This window comes from Triturus cristatus, chromosome 8, assembly GCF_964204655.1.
Source record: "Triturus cristatus chromosome 8, aTriCri1.1, whole genome shotgun sequence".
NCBI lineage: Eukaryota > Metazoa > Chordata > Amphibia > Caudata > Salamandridae > Triturus > Triturus cristatus.
The window spans coordinates 1,119,823,527-1,119,843,449 of NC_140591.1; positions in this window are offsets into that span (position 1 = coordinate 1,119,823,527).

Consider the following 19,923-nt stretch of genomic DNA (forward strand, 5'->3'; position numbering starts at 1 on the left):
ATTGGTTCGGAAGCAGAATGAAACCAGAGTGAGAGATCCATGCATGTGCTCAACAGTACAATATTGATTTTGAGGTACGGAATAAGCAGCCGCGTTAAGTACATCGGGATTCCTTGTAGCAATTCAACTGATTATAGATCGTCTGTCCTCGGGAGTAATGGGAGAATAATAATGATTTAAAACAAAAGGCAGGGGTGAGCACGGAACATAAAAAAAATGTGCAGCAACAAGTAGGACAGAATCACAATACTTGTACCTGAAGACTTTAACAATAATTGGTTCGGAAGCAGAATGAAACCAGAGTGAGAGATCCATGCATGTGCTCAACAGTACAATATTGATTTTGAGGTACGGAATAAGCAGCCGCGTTAAGTACATCGGAATTCCTTGTAGCAATTCAACTGATTATAGATCGTCTGTCCTCGGGAGTAATGTGAGAATAATAATGATTTAAAACAAAAGGCAGGGGTGAGCACGGAACATAAAAAAAATGTGCAGCAACAAGTAGGACAGAATCACAATACTTGTACCTGAAGACTTTAACAATAATTGGTTCGGAAGCAGAATGAAATCAGAGTGAGAGATCCATGCATGTGCTCAACAGTACAATATTGATTTTGAGGTACGGAATAAGCAGCCGCGTTAAGTACATCGGGATTCCTTGTAGCAATTCAACTGATTATAGATCGTCTGTCCTCGGGAGTAATGGGAGAATAATAATGATTTAAAACAAAAGGCAGGGGTGAGCACGGAACATAAAAAAAATGTGCAGCAATAATGTCGTCAGACACTCTAGCGCCTCTCAGTGCATTAAAGGGATAGATTTCACAAAAATAAAAAGCAACAGTGAGTAAAGTACCAAGTAGATGTCAAACGTAAGAGCTTCTACAGAATTTGTACAATGATGTCATTGCAGATCACAAAGCAGCGTGACACAAAACGATAAATACATTTTATGAAGTAGAAATAAAAATATTTTTAAAAAAAATACAGCACCAAGAGACTTCTCTGCAACTATGAATGGTACGAAGGTATCTATCTACGTTTAACCAAATATAAAGCTGGAAAAAGCCCTTTTCGTTTACAGTTTCACAGTGAAACATGCGAGTGCTTCTATTTGCATACAATAACAAGAAGGGGGTGGCAAATGGTGTGCACTTTGATGTCCTCAGTGGCCGCGCGGCTCACTGAGGACATCAAAGCGGCCAGTGCTTTTCAGGCTGCCAAATGGTGCGCGCGCCCGGCGCACATGCACTGTATTTGGAGGCCTGAAAAGCCACTGTTTGCACTTCCAAAACTCGCTTACTATAAGTCTCGCCAGAGCAGCGCTAAAGCGCTGTCTCAGTCGAGACCTAAAAACGTACGAAATAAATATGAAAACTGTAGCGGGCAGGAAGCGTTCTATGTTTAACATTCAAATTGCAGTGTTGGTTTTTTAACCTGAACTTTTGTCCGAAGATTACACTTCCACACAGCTTACACAGACTTGTCTGAGATCATGCCTGTAAGTTCCATGGAGGATGAAATGTAGGAATTGAAAGATTACATTAAGAGATTTTTGCACGAGTGTTATTCATTTCATACTTATTGTGTGGTTCAAATAAAGGAAAAGCTGAAATCTTACTACAACCGATGCCCCTTCTGCATCCAGTTGCCTCAGATTTAGAGCGGTTGCTTATGTTAAGGATGGAGCTCTGTGTGTATTTATGTTTGTACAGCAAAAACATAGCCAAAGGCAGTGGTGCAATGCACCTGGCCGGTGTCCTCGATTACAGTCCTAGGTTGTTTGCCACAAGGAGGAGCGTTGTTGTATTGGAGGAGGGGAAAGGTGTTTTTAAGGTTTTGAAAGATTGTTTTTTCTTGGACTTTATCTCTTGTCTGGTGATGTCCTGGTTGTGTGTTGAGACCTGGTTAGGTTTGTCAGCCAAATATTCATAATGGTCTTGTGGATGATGTGACTGGTTTTGTAGATCTTCCTTGCTGGGGAACCAGTGTAGGTTCTATCAGGGCAGACATGGTTTGGATACATTTCTTTAAGCCCTTGATGAGATTATAGTAGTGATTTATCAATTTGCGGTCTGTTTTAAGAAGGGAATGACAAGAAGGTGATTGTTTATTGCCTAGAATAGTAGGAGATTTCCTGATACTAAACGCCTTCCTCTCACTGCTCAAGTAGCAGTGGACACACACAGGGCTTTAAGTGGGATGAAAAAACTGGGGGGCCTCTCAGACGGGCGTGGCCGATGTAATTAGGGTGTGGCTTAAAACAAATAGGCTGAAAATATGGGCTTAGATAGTGTGACACCTGACAGGTAATTTGCTGCTTTTGTCATTGCATCCAGATATATAATACAACAAGTAACATCACACTTACAACAAGCCAGAGGTATTGGCTTTGATAATGGTTGGTAGTTGCATAACATAAATAACAACTTCTATGGCTACGTTGTATAGAATATTGAAAATACTCTAATTCTGAAAGGATGACATCAGATCCCAGGCTACAATTGCCCCATCCTACTTCAGTCTTCACCTCTCAAGTCTCTTGTTCCTTTAGATCCACTCACCATTTCCTATTGTGACCGTCCAATCTACACTTAACTATAGTGACATCATAGCTCACTTCCCAGACATCTTTTCTCTCGTCACTACCATTTCACCTCACCTGAAAATTCTACAGACATCTCTTGTGAACTTTGCGCCCCTTCAACAATTCTCTCATCACTTTCTGCTCATCGCTTGCAGCATCTGTGCTCACTCCCAACTGGTGATATTATGCTAGTGTCCACTCCGGGTTCACCATTCTTCTTCTCACATCGGTGCACATGTATTCCTCGCAACGGAGTACTAACTCTTTCCTCATCACATCAAGGCCCTTTCCACTCGTCTTGTGAACTATCACTCATGCCTTCCCACTCATATCTTGTGATTACAGCTCTCTCATATCGTGACCTGCTTGCCTATCGTGAGCGAGTTCATACTCATCCCTTGGCTACAGGACTACAGGTTCTGAAAACCCACATATGCATGAACTCGAGGGCTGAAAGGGTTAACAATTCTTAATCGCCTGTACTTTTCTGTAAATCTCCTTGTAATTGGCATAAAAAATGTAAATGTGTTAAATAAATGTTACAAGTGTAATGAATATCACATAAAATTGCTGAAATTAACCCCACACTTCCAATACAGCATTTATTGACATCTATTGAATTTCACCTGGATCAGACAAACCTGTGACTAAATTGTCCTTTTTGTATTTGATTGCATCTGTTTGCTTCCTGCCCTGGCTTCACCGCATGACTGAAACTGGGAGATTCTTTGAAACTGTTTTATCTTAATATCCTTTTGAGTTTCTCATCTGAGTTCTTAGAAGCAGACTGAACCAAAGTAATATGTTCCATGTAAAAGTAACAAGTCTTTGCAATGCAATAGGTCTCACATTACTGAAAGTTTGAGCTATTGGCATTGCTAATAATAATGCAACACCAGTAGCTCAAACTTACAGTAATGCGAGACCTATTTGCACTGCAAATGCTTGTTTGCACAGTGCACATTTTGAGATGACATTGCATGACGGGCTTGTGTTCTTCTTTGTGCATAGTTTTTGCCTTTTTCTGTGTCCCATTCTCCCCTGTTTTTGCCTCTGTGCCAGTTTTCTTCTCATTTCAACCCTTGTCTGTGTCTCTCTGCAATTCATGTTAACCCTTGTTTGTGCACTGGGGCCCTGTGTGCTTTGTTTTTGCCTTTTTATGAACCCTTATTTTCCCTGCTTTCTGACTCTCCTCTACCCCATTTTTTTTGCTTGTTTCTGGCTTGTTTGTGCCTCTTTGTTCTTCATTTTTGTCTTTGTCTGTGGCAATTTGTGCTGTGTTTTTACTCTTGTCTGTGCCCCATTTGCAGCTCGTTTTCCTCTGGTTTTATGTACCTCTCTGTGCCCCGTTTTCTGCTCATTTTGCCACTGTTTTGTCCAATTTTGCTACCCTTTTCTTACCACAGGACGTCTTACCTTGTTTTCGCTTTCCTCTATCCTGCGTCTTTCCAACTCCACCTCTGCACTTTCCACCCTCCCAGCACCTACTTAATGTCTCTCACAGTACAGACGTGCAGCGTTTGTGCTGCTAGCGTGCCATGGCAAGCCTGTCTGTGACTGGACTGAGCCCAGTGCAGGAACCCTGTTCCCCCCATTACTGACCGCGTTCCTCTGCTCTCTCAACCCCACCTCCCCTTGCTGCACTGCTCCACACACAACAAAGGGAGCCTTCACTTCACTTGCATCCCCCTCATGCCCTCATGCAAACAGCCACATTCACTGCTCCCGTACCCAGACGCTCACTAACCAACCACCACCCACACAGCAACCCACCCTCTCGAATGGTCACTCAACGAAACACGCCCAGAGCCACCTCCTCTCTTCCTGAATCCAGAAAGAAGCTGAAAACCCAGCTTTTCTACTCACCATCCTGCACTGCCCTAGGCATGGCTAGGCACACTCATCTGCTCAGCGCCAGGATGCCCTCCTGAGTGATAGTTCGCTTTACACACGCACATAGCATATGTGTACCCAAATTTCTGTGATGTAGATTTGTATTAAAGATGGAGCAACATTACAGTCTATTAAGCAAAAAAACGAGAGCTTATTGGATAGCCTACATCCTGATCACCCATATTTGTAGGCTCTCTCAAATGTGATAATGAAAAAAAAGGAGCCTTGGTGAAATATAATATTTGCACATGATCACACAATTCTTTTATGCACGGAAGCCGAAATTTCATAATTTGCACTTTACAATTCGACCACTAGCTGGGTATCTGCTTTTCTCTTGTCTGTTTTACATCAAATGTTTTACATCAAAGGTTTGTCTTCATTTCTTGGTGCATGAAGTTACAACCTTAGTGACAAGCAGCAAGCAACCACATGAAAGCTCTGCATATTTTTGGATCCAGGGACCAAGAGGACCTCAAGTTGAGCCGCAGCCATCATCTGGCTTGAGCCTGACTCGAGGTTTTAGTGACTCGCCCACGTCTAATACAAAAACCTCTCATGGATGATTTCATAACCCATAATGTTGCTCCAGTCATAATTTGAATCTAGTCCACATAACTCTATGGTGTACTATATGGGCAGGGCCACTGGAAATATGTGTCAGAATAGCACCAAATTATGCAGCAGGGATGACTAAATTATGCAGTAAGAAAAGGAAAATAAAGGCAGCATAATATGGCACATTTTTTGATACTATTACTTCATTGTTTTGTAATTTTTACATATAGTAATACTGCCTGGGCAAAGATTTCACCGCAGTAGTCGCAGTTTCACAACCAAATACAAAAAAAAACAACACAAAGATGACCAGTTAAACTTTGCAAAGGGCCTTTCACCGCGTGTGAACCCATATCACCATGTTTTAGTAACTTCTTTTCCTTTGAAGCTAAAAACAATTGAAAAAAAGTCTGCAAATTATGCAGCAGATTTTGGACTGTGTGGCAAATCCATAGATATTTGGTAGCAAACCCTAGGAAAATGGGTGTGTCCCCTGGGCACTGGTATATCAAATTTTTGGGTGTACACTTTTAATCTTTCCTTTATTACATGCTGATCATAATTTCCGCACTTATCACCTCTAACTAATAGCAAGACTATAACAAACAATCAACCCCACTAACAGTCACTTACAATCACTCATCAAATGACCACCATAGCGCACAGGAAGACTAATTACCATTGATACACATGTATGTTTTTAACATTTTCTCAGCGATAAAACGTAACGATGCACAAAATGTAGCCTCATATATTTTTACTTTCAGACATTCCCCGGAAGAAGGCATTACGCCGAAATGCATTGGGATATGTAAATGTGTGAATACGACGCATCATCGAAATGAAATATAATTTCATGATGAAAATAAATGAACTTTAAACCATTGAAAATCTTCAAGTAACTTTATTGAAATCAACCTAAAAAAAAAAAAAAAAAAGTTTAGTAATTGATATACCAGTGCCCAGGGGACACACCCATTTTCCTAGGGTTTGCTACCAAATATTGAATTCACGCACTCCTTGTTCAGAGAAGTGACACCCAGGAGCACGGATTAATTTCCTATCAACCTGTTAAATGACATGAATATAAATATTCAAGCAGTGCACGTACGATTTTGACAAATCCATAGATATGCAAAAAAAAAAAGCTGCAGCCACTGAATTGCATAATTCTAGTGGCCCTGCACATAGGGTATCCATACCTGACTTACCTCTGAGGTCACTAATATTGTTGTCATGAGGGCCAGGGCAGGAATGATTCTCAGTTTATAATTGAAAACTCCTATTTTTAATACTTCTATGTGATGTACTAAGGTATGAAGCATCAGTGTATTAAATAAATCCACTTTTTCTAATTATGAACACCTTACATAGTAAAATGTTTGAGGCATGTTTTTCGTGGCAGTTATTCTGAAGGCTCCGCTCGTGCATAGAATCTTCGAGCCAGAATTCACCCTTTGCTTTGCTCTCCATGATAATTTTTTGTCTCACGAACCTCCATTGAACAGCTCATATTTTGAGTTTAAGTATTTCAAGGTGCTTCATATGTGCTAGAGAGGTCATTAACAGATATAAGAGCACCTTGAAATGCGTGTTTACAGGATGAGTGCTGTACAAAAAGGGATTTACTAATAAAATAGCCCACATGGGTCAATGACATTGACTACTAACCAGCCTCTCAAAAGCATTTCTGTTTAAGTCAATGGAGATTGTTTTGCATGTGCTGTACATTAATCTAACCAGTCCTGTAAAAAAATGTTTCTGGAACTCCTAGCCAGTCCCAGTCCTGACTACAACTGGGGGACTGCACCTCTGCAGCTAACATGTGTTGCCCCTCAGAATACAGGCACAAAGGCGGGCTTAATAAAGTGTGCTGTAGTAAGCTAGTTATAGGAAGGCTTACTTAGGGTTGCTCAGAGTTAATTACCAAACTACAGACATGAGGGCAACACAGAACACATGATTGTGCAGCCAAATAATGCATTTAACACTGGCTGACTGGACAACAAGAATGTCCCTGATATGACTGAGTCAACCAGGCTGGTAGTTTGTCTTTAACCCTGGGCTTTCGATGGCTCAACTCAAGTTTGTCCTCGACAAAACTTCAAAAATCCCTCCGTTTGGGCTTGTTTTTGGATGCTTTTTTTCATTTGTGCTTCTTTCATCTGTGGGAAAATTGAGCTCATGTTATCTTTTCTGCAGTCTCTGTTGTACATTCTCAAGCGCTCACACATATACCCATCATTCATGAGCACATACACAAACACCCATTCACAGCACGCACAAATAGACAAACATTCATACATACACACAGGCACTCAGCACTTAAATTAACTTACCAGGCTGCGGCAACAACATGGGTCACAAGAAGGAGGTCTTGTGGTTACTGGAAGACTGGGACTGCTGCCTATTTTCATTCACTAACCATATTATGTGTCAGCCATGGAGAGGACACAGTTTGTTCCTTACTCATCGCATAGTGGGATGGGGTCAGAAAGACTGCTAACCCCACTCTGTGATGAGGTTTCACTTATAGACAGTTGGCCTGGGGCACTTCAGGGCTTAAAACTGAAGCTCCCAGGTCCGAGTCTATATGTGACGCAAGCCCTCATCATGAGGGGTAGGAACTTCAGTGCTTTGCGGGGCTGAGGAGGTCACACCCACAGGTCTCTGAAACCTTAATCCAGGCAAATTTCAGCTCAGGCAGCCAGGCATCTGCACATGTACAGGGCCTAACTGCCTGACCTGAAAATATGTTGGAAAAAGGTGGGGGTGGCTTCCTTAAGAACTGACCGCACCTGTGCCAGAGAAAAGCAAGAGGACACTAAGATAGCACAGCATCTCAGTTTCACTCACAGTTTGGATGAAAAGGACATAATACAGTAATACACTTTCAAAGTGTAGTCAGCACCACGCATGACACTGCAATGTGTCAAGAATTACAACGTGGTAAGTTACAATCTGTTACAATTACAACACATTGTATACGGGTTTAAGGTAATGGACAATTAGAGTTTAAGGGGTAGCAAGGGTTTTTAGGCAGTGATAAGGGTAGTCACGTTTTTTTATGGTTATGGGGTGGGTAGTGTTAAGGGGTAATAAGGGATTTTTAGGGTTCAGGGTAGGGTCAAGGAGTAGTAAGGGTTTTAGGTTTCAGGAAGGGCAGTGTTAAGGGGTTGTAAGCATTTTTAGTGTTTAGGGATGGTATTAAGGCATAGCAGAAGCTTTAAGCATTAAAGGAAGGGCAGCGTTAAAAAGCAGTAAGGCATTTTTAGGATTCTGGGAAAGGTAGTGTAAAGTGGTATTAAAGTGATTCAGGGATCAGGAAAGGATAGGGTTTGAGCGGGGTAGTAAGGCATCTTTAGGGTTTAGGAAGGATATCGTTATGGGTAGTTAAAATTCTGTTTTAAATTTATATATCAATATGTACATTATTTCATGCAGGTGTGTGTGTGTGTGTATATATATATATATATATATATATATATATATATATATATATATATATATATATATATATTCACTTAAATAACCATAGGTTTCACACACGTTATAGTTAGGAATTAGCATTTAAAAAACCTTGCAAATTCACTTAAAAAACCATAGGTTTCACACATGTTATAGTAAGGTGGACATTTCACTCGTAAAAACCCAATGAAATTCCCCTGTTATAGTTAGTTCAGATAACTATAACTCGCGCGCCCGCAATCCACTGCTCATGACAACACATCACTCATGACATGGTCAGTGGCATCACTCATGACATCACTGATGACATCATCCCTGTGATAGAGTGGCGGTCGCACGAGTTATAGTTATCTGAACTAACTATAACGGGGGAATTTCATTGGTTTTTTACGAGTGAAATGTCCACCTAACTATAACATGTGTGAAACCTATGGTTTTTTAAGTGAATTTGCAAGGTTTTTTAAATGCTAATTCCTAACTATAACGTGTGTGAAACCTATGGTTTTTTAAGTGAATTTGTACGGTTTTTTAAATGCTAAGTTATGTATGTATTATTTTTTTTTTTTAAGTTTTTTCACCGTGCGCGCACCGTGCGCGCACCTCGCGATTTTTAAAAAAAAAATGAAAATGTTTTTTTACCCTTCGGGGTCCTTTAGGGAACCCCTGACAAAGGCTAGGGGGTCAGGAACTCACTACCCTGCCCCCTTTTCACGTTCGCCACCTCTCTTTTTCACTCTTGCACCCAAAACAAACAAAATGGCAGCCGACACTTCCTGATTTCGACCGATTCGAATGTTGACTGACATGTAACAACCAATCAGAATTACGCTCGTGCACGTTAGGGTGCGCACACGGTGCGCGCACGGGTGCGCGGCTATAGATATTTATATGCTTTTAAATGCAATTTTCTCAGGAAATACTGAACAGATTGACTCCAGATATGCAAAAGGCACTTCCCTGACCTGAGGATTACCTCTTTGCCAAATTTCAAGTAATTCTGTTCAGCCGTTCGGGCTGTACCTTCGACTAAAGGTCCTATGGGAAAATGCATGGGGAAAACGCGTTTTGGGACCCCCCTTTTTTCTCGGCCCCCGCTTGACGAATCACCCCGAGACTTTCAGAGTAGGAGCTGAGCGGAGCGCCCCATTAGTTTTGAAAATTTCGCGAGGATTCGTCAACCGGCGCCAAAGTTATTCAAAATAGAATTTTCAGATTTCCTATGGAAACATGATCCTAACTCTAACTATCTACTGGCGACCGCCAGTAGATAATATATATATATATATATATGTGATCAAGGCCTTTCGTAGGCTGAAACGTGTCATGCAGGCATTGCTGTAAAACGAAAATAAATTGTAAATGTAAATGTAAATTGATACTTGTATAGCGCACTAATCACCCGCAAGGGTCTCAAGGCGCTTGTACAAATACCGCTGTGGAACCCATCCTGGCTTTCCCTGTGAGGCGTCCACTCCTGGGCACCCCCAAGGTGGAGGCCAGGCATCCTTAGCGTTGTGGGGGCCGTTGTGGAGATTAAGCAAGCTATTGCCCAGAGTTGCAGAGTGGGACTCCATGATTGGAATGGCACCGAGGCGAGAATTATCAGGTCCGTGGAATTTTTGAGCCCAAGACCCGCCGAGGCGGGGAATTGAACCCTGGTCCCAGGCTAGACCTCTGCATCAGGGTCTGCCGCTCTAATCATTGAGCCACACTTCTCCACACCAAATTAATTTTCTCACTTGCATCCTGGGTCAGCTTTTCGTCTGTTCCTGTTTTCCCCAAGATTTCTGGTGCACAGGAGCGCTCTTGACGAAATACTTTGTTATATATATATATATATATATATATCCACAATGTTCCTGACACAAAGAATGCCTCTGCCTCTCGGATTCGGGGCCCGGTTGAGGTGTGTCAGACACCTCTTAGTAATCCACAGAGAAAACGCACACTTCCTCCAGCAGCGTCAAACAGGCCACACCAACGATGCTTTCCAACCAGTTCATTTATTTAAAACAAACCAAACAGGCATTACGCGTTTCGAGTCATGCGACTCTTAATCATATGCCAAGCTGAACACTTGAAAAAGATTCTGTTCCTTTAATTGGAGAGATTGTCCTTTCTCAATGTCTAATAAGTCACGTATTTAAAAGCTAAACGAACCCACCGTAATGTCAGCTTGGCATATGATTAAGAGTCGCATGACTCGAAACGCGTAATGCCTGTTTGGTTTGTTTTAAATAAATGAACTGGTTGGAAAGCATCGTTGGTGTGGCCTGTTTGACGCTGCTGGAGGAAGTGTGCGTTTTCTCTGTGGATTACTAAGAGGTGTCTGACACACCTCAACCGGGCCCCGAATCCGAGAGGCAGAGGCATTCTTTGTGTCAGGAACATTGTGGAAGTTTAGACTTGTGAAGAATGCCCGCCGGCTGCGATATGGAGCATTGACGAAGCTCTGATGGAAGGGCCACTGTGTGAGGCCCGCCTGAACTTGGGACATGTACTTGTTTGCAGCCAGGGTTTGCAAGAGGAATATTCCTTTGCACTTCGAGCTTGAAATCACCTTGAGAGGCGGACTATGAGCTGCAAAAGAATACGGTGGTCGTGGGATTTCCCTGTTTAGAACTGTGGCCGAGGTATGGAACTTTCCTTTTATTGCTTGTTGGCACTCTGGACCCAGTGAAATCAGTGAAATTTTACCAATATCGACATTGGGAACCAGTGAAGCATTAAGGACAGATGTGAAGCATTGTGGGATATGAAGTCCTAAAACAAAGTCAATAACGAAATAAATGTGTCAACGAGGGTTAACATTGAATAACAACCACTTGGTGTAAAGGATGAACCTGAATATATATATTCCTGGTTGCTGTTAATTAACAGGAACCACTCGGACACCTTCACGTGTTGCAAAATTCGTGCTTTTAATAGCAAGTAGAAACTACGCGGTTCGGCTTTACGCCTTGTTCACGCTCACAGAAGCTCCGTATCACCATGTTTTTAAATTCAATATTTTCAAAATAAACAAAGGACTATTTACAAACACTTGTGTGTGACTACTGCCAAAAGTGGCGGCCATTTTGTAACGTCTCAACTTGAACTCATATGCATATGTGGCCAATCCACACACCAAAGTTTCTCCCATATATTTCAGCATTGGTATAGTTGAAAGCCGCAATCTATGTATTATTAGGCGGCGATTATAATAATTCATAATATCCCATTTGCGCGACACATTTTTACAAGATTACTACCTTAGATCCTATGTGGTAGCTCTTCCTTCTTATCTTAGAGATACTACTCATTTTCTCACTGTAATTGATGGGGTTTATTGGGAAGAAGGTTTTACTCTGGTAACTCTTGATGTGAGTAGCCTTTATACGTGTATCCAGCATGAGTTGGGATTACAGGCTATTCGATATTTTCTCAATACTCGATCTATTTCATTGTTGTACCATTCACAGATGATTGTTGAAATGATTCAATTTTGTTTAGTTAACAACTATTTTATCTTCAACAATGTCATCTATAGGCAGTCACAGGGTACTGCGATGGGCACCTGCTTCGCCCCCAGCTATGCAAACTTGTTCATGGGCTGGTGGGAGGAGCAGGTGGTCTCACACATGATGGAATTTGAGACCAATGTAACCCTGTGGCTGCGCTATATTGATGATATTTTTTTCATTTGGAACGGAGATGGGTGATCAGCGAAAGTTTTCATTGACAAACTTAACGTGAACGAGTACAATTTGACTTTCACAGAACATATTAGTACAAGTTCCATGGAGTTTTTGGATGTACTTTTGGAAGTCAAAGGGAATACATTAGAAACTAGATTGTTTCGAAAGAAAACTGCTGGCAATAGTATTCTAAGTGCAAGCAGTGCACATCCACGAAACCTCGTATATAGTATCCCTTATGGAGAACTATTACGTGCAAAAAGAAATTGCAGCACAATACTTGCTTATCAGACTGAGGAGGTAACTATGTGCAAACGTTTCAAGGAACGTGGATATAGTGACAAAACTATTGCAGAGGCCAAATCAAGAGTTGAACGAGTAACTAGGAATGAATTGTTATACCCTAAAAGGAAAGAAGAAGACAATGAGGGTATAAGATTCATTACCACATTTTCCGGACAAGCAAATGAAGTTCGTAGAATTTTTAACAAACATTGGCATGTGTTGCTGACAGATGAACATCTAAAGAAAGATCTTGGTAGCAACCCACAAATAACATTCAGGAAAAGTCGCTCACTGAAAGATGAGCTAAGTCATAATTATGTGACGGATGGGGAGCAGACAAATCCTAAAGGCAAATCAGGTTTTAAGTGTTGTAGAAAATGCAAGGCCTGTATGGGAAGTTTTGATTGCGATAGATTGGAACTACCAAATTCAAAAAGAGAATTTCAAATTAGAAAAACTCTTACATGTAATACAACATACTGTATTTATGTTTTGATTTGCCCTTGTAAGAAATGGTATGTGGGAAGTACGGAACATCAGGCCAAGAAGAGAGTGTTGGAACATATCCAGGCAATAAGAAATAATAATAAACAAAATCCGGTAGCCCGGCATTTTTTTTGCCAAACATTGTCAGGATGAGAATCAACTTCGCATGGTTGTGATTGATTCAATAAATTTGGGGATGAGAGGAGGTAATAGAGAATTATCTCTTAGGAAGTTGGAGTCAAGGTATATTATAGATTTGGAAAGTTTAGCACCTAATGGTCTAAACTCAAGTGAAGAGCTGGCAATCCACTTACATGTGAAATAATGAGGTATTTAACTAGACAGGGTAGCAGATGCTTTCAGGAATTGTAATTGTAACTTTTTATACTTTCAGGTGTGGTATTTCAGTTACCTACTGTTTGAAAAATTGATGTGGCCTTATGTCAACTTGATTAACAACCGGGACAGAACAAGACAATTGGATCTAAGAATTGATGTACACTAAAACCCACTTGGGTAAAATTTTGCTGAGCAATGACTGATATGTTTGTTGTATTTAATTTTATAGCCCACTTGGGTTTAATACGACTTGCTGTGTACCAATTTACAATGGTCCTTGTAAAAATCTTGTAAAAATTTGTCGCGCAAATGGGATATTATGAATTATTATAATCGCCGCCTAATAATACATAGATTGCGGCTTTCAACTATACCAATGCTGAAATATATGGGAGAAACTTTGGTGTGTGGATTGGCCACATATGCATATGAATTCAAGTTGAGACGTTACAAAATGGCTGCCACTTTTGGCAGTAGTCACACACGAGTGTTTGTAAATAGTCCTTTGTTTATTTTGAAAATAATGAATTTAAAAACATGGTGATACGGAGCTTCTGTGAGCGTGAACAAGGCGTAAAGCCGAAACGCGTAGTTTCTACTTGCTATTAAAAGTACGAATTTTGCAACACGTGAAGGTGTCCGAGTGGTTCCTGTTAATTAACAGCAACTTGGGTGTACAGAATTTTAAGGACTTCCGGTGTCTTTACTCGGACCGCCCGCGACAGCCTGGATTTGTTGACCGGAATTGGTGTAAGCAATATATATATATATATATATCATACCTTTGCTCATTGTCGGAGTTGGTCGCTTAAATTAGCTCTGAGTAACCCCAATGATACTTACCTAAGTGTCTCTGGAAAAAAAAATTAAGTGTCAGATTCGTTCAATTTGCCAATGCTTATTCGTGTTTAAGTGAAAAGTACATATTTACTATACTTTTTAAATTCTATATCTCCAGAACCCTCCAGTGGATCTGTTTACTGTGGTGTGTCAGAATACATAAAAATGCAATTTATCTGTATAAATTGGTGTTGTATTTTTTGAATGTCTCATGTATTTCTTCTTCAATTGTGTTGGTGCTGTTTAAATGCTTAACACTTGTTCCTTTGTTTTTGTCTGACTGATCAGAGCCACAGTTTCTCAGGGTTGAGTTTAAGGCTTAGCAAATGAAACCTACTGGTCCTAGAGGGGTTGGTAAGTGTATTACACTGAGGGGCCACACAAACACAACATAAAATACACCCCTTTTACCCACAGAGTGGATAGTAGTAATCCACAAGCAATAAAGTCACTATAAGGTCCAGTAAAGGCTTCAGTAATTTAAACCCGAGTTCTTCCTCCTTTTAGCTATGGCATGGAAAAGGAAGGTTTAACTTAGAAAATATGTATAACCAATACAGTTAAAGTCAAAAACACACCACAATAAATATCCAACTCCAATTTATAAAAATAGAGAATAATTTAATGAACAAAATTACCACAAAATGACAAAAATCTAATAAGGGTTACCAGAGATGTGAATTTTTAAAGTGTTAAATGAAAATATCGCCAAAAAGTGTTTGGTGCCAACTACCATCATCTATTTGCACTTGACCAGTACCTAGGTGCGATTTAAGGCCAAACTTGATGGAACATGAGTCAGATACAGAAAGCAGGTTTCTAACGGTTGGAAATTTTACTTTCTGACTTAGTCTCCGAAATGGAAGTCAAAAATCCTCAGTGGAGCAAGGCACCAGACTGTGGCAAAATGGACTCCATGAGGCCTGATAGCCGTCAGACGAGGTTCTGGTCAAGCAGCTGACTTTTAATGAGAAAGTTCTGTGCAGCAGAAATGTAAAAGTCACACCAGAGAAAGGTCCCTCAATAGCCAGATACTTTTGACACGTTCACTAGGTGAAGATTTCTTCCTTCGAATTCATTCACTTTTTTGGAGTTCGAGATTCCTTCACCAGGGCAAGGCTGAAAGCTGCAGCCGAACAGGGCTTCATGAGACCAGATAGCCTTTTAGAGACAAACTGCTGAAATGAAGTTGCTGCTTTGGAAAAGCCCTGAAGGGAGCAACCTGAATTTTTGGCTCAGCGGCTACACACCTTCATCGGATTGACTTGGCAGGTTTTTCCTGGTCCTACAGAGGTTTTTGGAGCCAAAACAGTTCTAAGTAGCACGTTTCTCATGATGTTAGAAGGAGTACACTTAGACAACAGTCCCAGAATCTCGGGAACAGGACTTTGGGATCAAGACTTTCTCCAACAGGAGCCCCCAGCAGAGTCTAGGTCAGGCTTAGTTAGAACTGGTCAGCTGGGCACTTCAGAACATTGGGCTTCTTGTAGTTTGATATATAACCACATGAGGGCAGCCAACTGAACATTGGAGCCCACTTTTTTTGTTCTGGGTGCAAGTCGGAAGCAGGTCCATTCCTTGAGGTTTCTCTCCACAGGTGGTTTAAGAGCAGATGCAGTCCTTCTTCTGTCTTCCACAGGTCCAGCAGTGTTCTGAAGAAGGTTTATAGGGTTGCCACTTTTATGCCTGGCCATAGCCTGTGGTTGTGGGTGACTCCCGGCATCTCTCTGTGAACTAATAGGGAAAAAGTTCCCAGTGGTAAACGTACCTACTTTTGCAGCAGTTCCTGTGTGGCCTACTGCAAACTATCCTGCAGTGCCCCCTCTACCTAAATCCAACATGGCATAATCTTTCCTCTCTTTTGCAGAGGTCCTGTGCCCACCATAGAATTTAAATTACTGAAATCTTTACTGGACCTAACATGAATAGTGACTTTATTACTTGTTGTGGATTACTATAGGCGGAGAACCAAGCTATACCACCACTTTCCATTTCAAGCTATTTACGTGTATAAGGGTTTTTAAAGAAGGAACCACTAACTAACACACTCTGGTATAGTGGTTACAAGTGATCCATTCCCCTATTGATTTTTCTGGATTACTATCCACCCTATGAGGAAATCGGGTATATTATATGGTGTGATTGTGCGACCTCACAGTGTTATACACTTACCAACCCCTTTAGGACCAGTAGGTTTCGTTTGCTAAACCGTAAGCTCAACCCTAAGTAGCTGTGGCTCAGACTAGTCAGGCTTACACAAAATAACTAGTGTTAAGCATTAAAAAGAGCAATAAAACAATTGAAAAAGAAATAATGGGATATTCTAGAAAAACAACACCAATTTATAAAAAATAGATTGCATTTTTATGTATTCTGATACACTACAATGAAAAAGATCCACTGGAGGATTCTGGAGACATAGAATTTCCAAAGCATAGTCAAAAAACTCCAACAGGGAGCTAGTCAGGAAGACTATGACAGTCCACAGAGACAGTTACATGAAAGGTATGATAAATATATATACATATATATATATATATATATATATATATATATATATTCACTGAAAAAACCATAGGTTTCACACATGTTATAGTTAGCTGGACATTTCACTCGTACAAAACCATTTAAATTCCCCCGTTATAGTTAGTTCCGCTAACTATAACTCGCTCGCCCGCAATCCACTGCTGATGACGTCACATATTACATCACTCATGACATGGTCAGTGACATCACTCATGACATCACTGATGACATCTCAAATGACATCACTGATGACATCATCCAGTGAATATGTGTCTTTCTGAAAAATAAATATTTTTATATATGTATATCTAAAGGTTAATGGAAGAATAAATGGGTAAATAAGTGTCTAAATGGATGTTTTTTTTGTAAAATTAATTGTATAACTGACTTATTAACAGTATCTTAGTATTAGTGAGTAATGTTTAAATATTTAAATATCTGTATCAGTGTCTCACTTTGTGTATAAGTGGCTCCATGGGTTGGTGAGTAGCTACATGAGTGTGTATATGGGTTATTAGTTCGTTTTTTGAGTATCAGTATGAGTGTCTGTATGGTTCAGTGGGGGATATTACTTAGTGTATAGATGCATGAATGAGTGACTCACTGTTTGTATGTGTTTTGAAGACAGTATGTGAGCAGGACAGTATGGGTGGATGAGTGTGTGTATGGGTGAGTAAGAGAGTGAATGACTGTCTCAATAGTGTCTTTATGAGTAAGTCCATATGTTTTAAACTAGTATATGTGAGTATTGATGTATATAAGTGAGGATATATGAGAGTGAGAGATTGGAAGAGTTCCTGTATAAATAAGTATGTGTTTCTATAAGTGATTGTTTAAGAGAGTAAGTATGTGTACGTTTCTTTAGAAGTAAGTGTAGTGGTGTGTGTATAGCTCTATATGCAAGTAAATGGATGTTTATTTGCATGTGTGAGTAAGTGTGTGAGTAACTCTATGTATGAGTGTAGGTGTGTAACAGGATGTATAGGTGTATGAGTAGATATGATGACTGAGTACATGTATGAGTGACTATATAGAAGTGTTGATGAATGAGTGGATGCGTATGTAGATTTTGAAATTACTGAATAGGTTGTTCTAACTGGTATTGGTATCTCTATAGTATTCAAAACTTTAGTTTGTTTTTTTCAATGTGTGTATCAAAGTTTATATTAGGATAAGAGGAGGTCTGCCACTCTTACACAAGGATGATGACATCAGTGATGTCATCAGTAATGTCATTTGAGATGTCATGAGTGATGTCATGAGTGATGTCACTGACCATGTCATGAGTGATGTAATATGTGACGCCATCAGCAGTGGATTGCGGGCGCGCGAGTTATAGTTAGCTGAACTAACTATAACGGGGGAATTTCAATGGTTTTGTACGAGTGAAATGTCCAGCTAACTATAACATGTGTGAAACCTATGGTTTTTTCAGTGAATTTGCAAGTTTTTTTAAATGCTAATTCCTAACTATAACGTGTGTGAAACCTATGTTTTTTTCAGTGAATTTCAAAGGTTTTTTAAATGCTAATTTATGAATGTATTATTATATTTTTTATATATTTATTTTACAATAAGCTACCTATGTATATAGTTATAAATTGACTGTATCCTGTAATATGGAATGGCTCAGCTCTTTTTTTTATGAATTTGGATAAAGTTGAACAGCATAGTTAATATCTTCTATAAACTTAAAATAAAAAAAATAAAAAAAATGTAAACTGTCTATAAACTTATAAACAGTTAAAAAAATAAATATATTTTTTTAGGGTTTTTGACGATGCGCGCACCGTGCGCGCACGATGTGCGCATGCGTGCGTGCTCCGTGAGTGCATGCGTATGTGCTCCGTGCGCGCATGCGTGCGTCGAGCGTGCTCCGTGCGCGCGTGCTCCATACGCACATGCGCGCGTGCTCCATGCGCGCATGCACGCCTGCTCCGTGCGCGCACCGTGCGCGCACGGCAAGTCATGTGATTACCAAACAACACTTTTCATTGGTTAATAGTAGTTTCTGTTTCAGAATCTTCAAACATCACACCCATTCCCTCACTATTTCTTCTTATTTCCTTGGAGAAGGAGCTGAACAGCTTTTCTAGTACTCCAGTACTTGAAAATGGCAGAGCAGCAGTCACCTTCAGGGAGTGAGGAGGAGACCTTAGTTCCACCAACACAGAGGAAACAAAAGGAGGTGAATGCTCCTAAAGTCACCTGCACTGTTTGTGGAGTGGTGTTATCGAGAGGAGACCCTAAAAAAAAATACTCCTTTAGTATTTACTCCATGATAAGGCACTTTAAAACAATGCATGCTGTGGCTTATGCTCGGGAGTCTACTCGAGCTGCAAGAGACAACCCTCCAGCAGCTCAGCCGAGCACATCATCTGCGCCCACAGCTTCACCTCCTACTCGACCCCTGGATATGCACCCTCTCTTCGAGAAGGTTCAAATACGGTGCAATGTGTGCAATGCTGTTCTCTGTTATGGTGAGAGCAGCATTAACCTAATAGAGAACAAGATACAGCAGCACACATGCTCCACCCCATAATTTTTTTCATTTTTTTTTTTTTGTTCCTCTGTTCCTCAATTAACACAACGGCTCTTTTTAGAGCCACCCAACATCTAAACACTGAAACTTGATTTTTAATTCTATTTTTTTTATGAATTCTCTTCTGCCGTGCGCTCACGGTGCGCGCACCTCGCGATTTTTTGAAAAAAAATAAAATGTTTTTTTCACCCTTCGGGGTTCCTTCAGGGACCCCCTGCCAAAGGCTAGGGGGTCAGGAACTCTCTACCCTGCCCCCTTTTCACATTCTCCACCTTTCTTTTTCACTGCCACACACAAAATGGTGTCCGACACTTCCTGATTTCGACCGATTCGAATGTTGACTGACATCTAACCACCAATCAGAATTACGCTCGCGCACGGCACCGTGCGCGCACGGTGCGCGCCTATAGATATTTATGTACTTTTAACTGCAATTTTCTCAGGAACTACTGAACAGATTGACACCATATATACAAAAGGCACATGCCTGACCTGAGGACTACCTCTTTACCAAAATTCAAGTAATTCTTCGACTAAAGGTCCTACGGGAAAATGCATGGGGAAAACGCGTTTTGGGATCCCCCTTTTTTCTCAGCCCCCGCTTGACGAATCACCCCGAGGCTTTCAGGGTAGGAGCTGAGCGGAGTGCCCCATTAGTTTTGAAAATTTCGCGAGGATTCGTCAACCGGCGCCAAAGTTATTCAAAATAGAATTTTCAG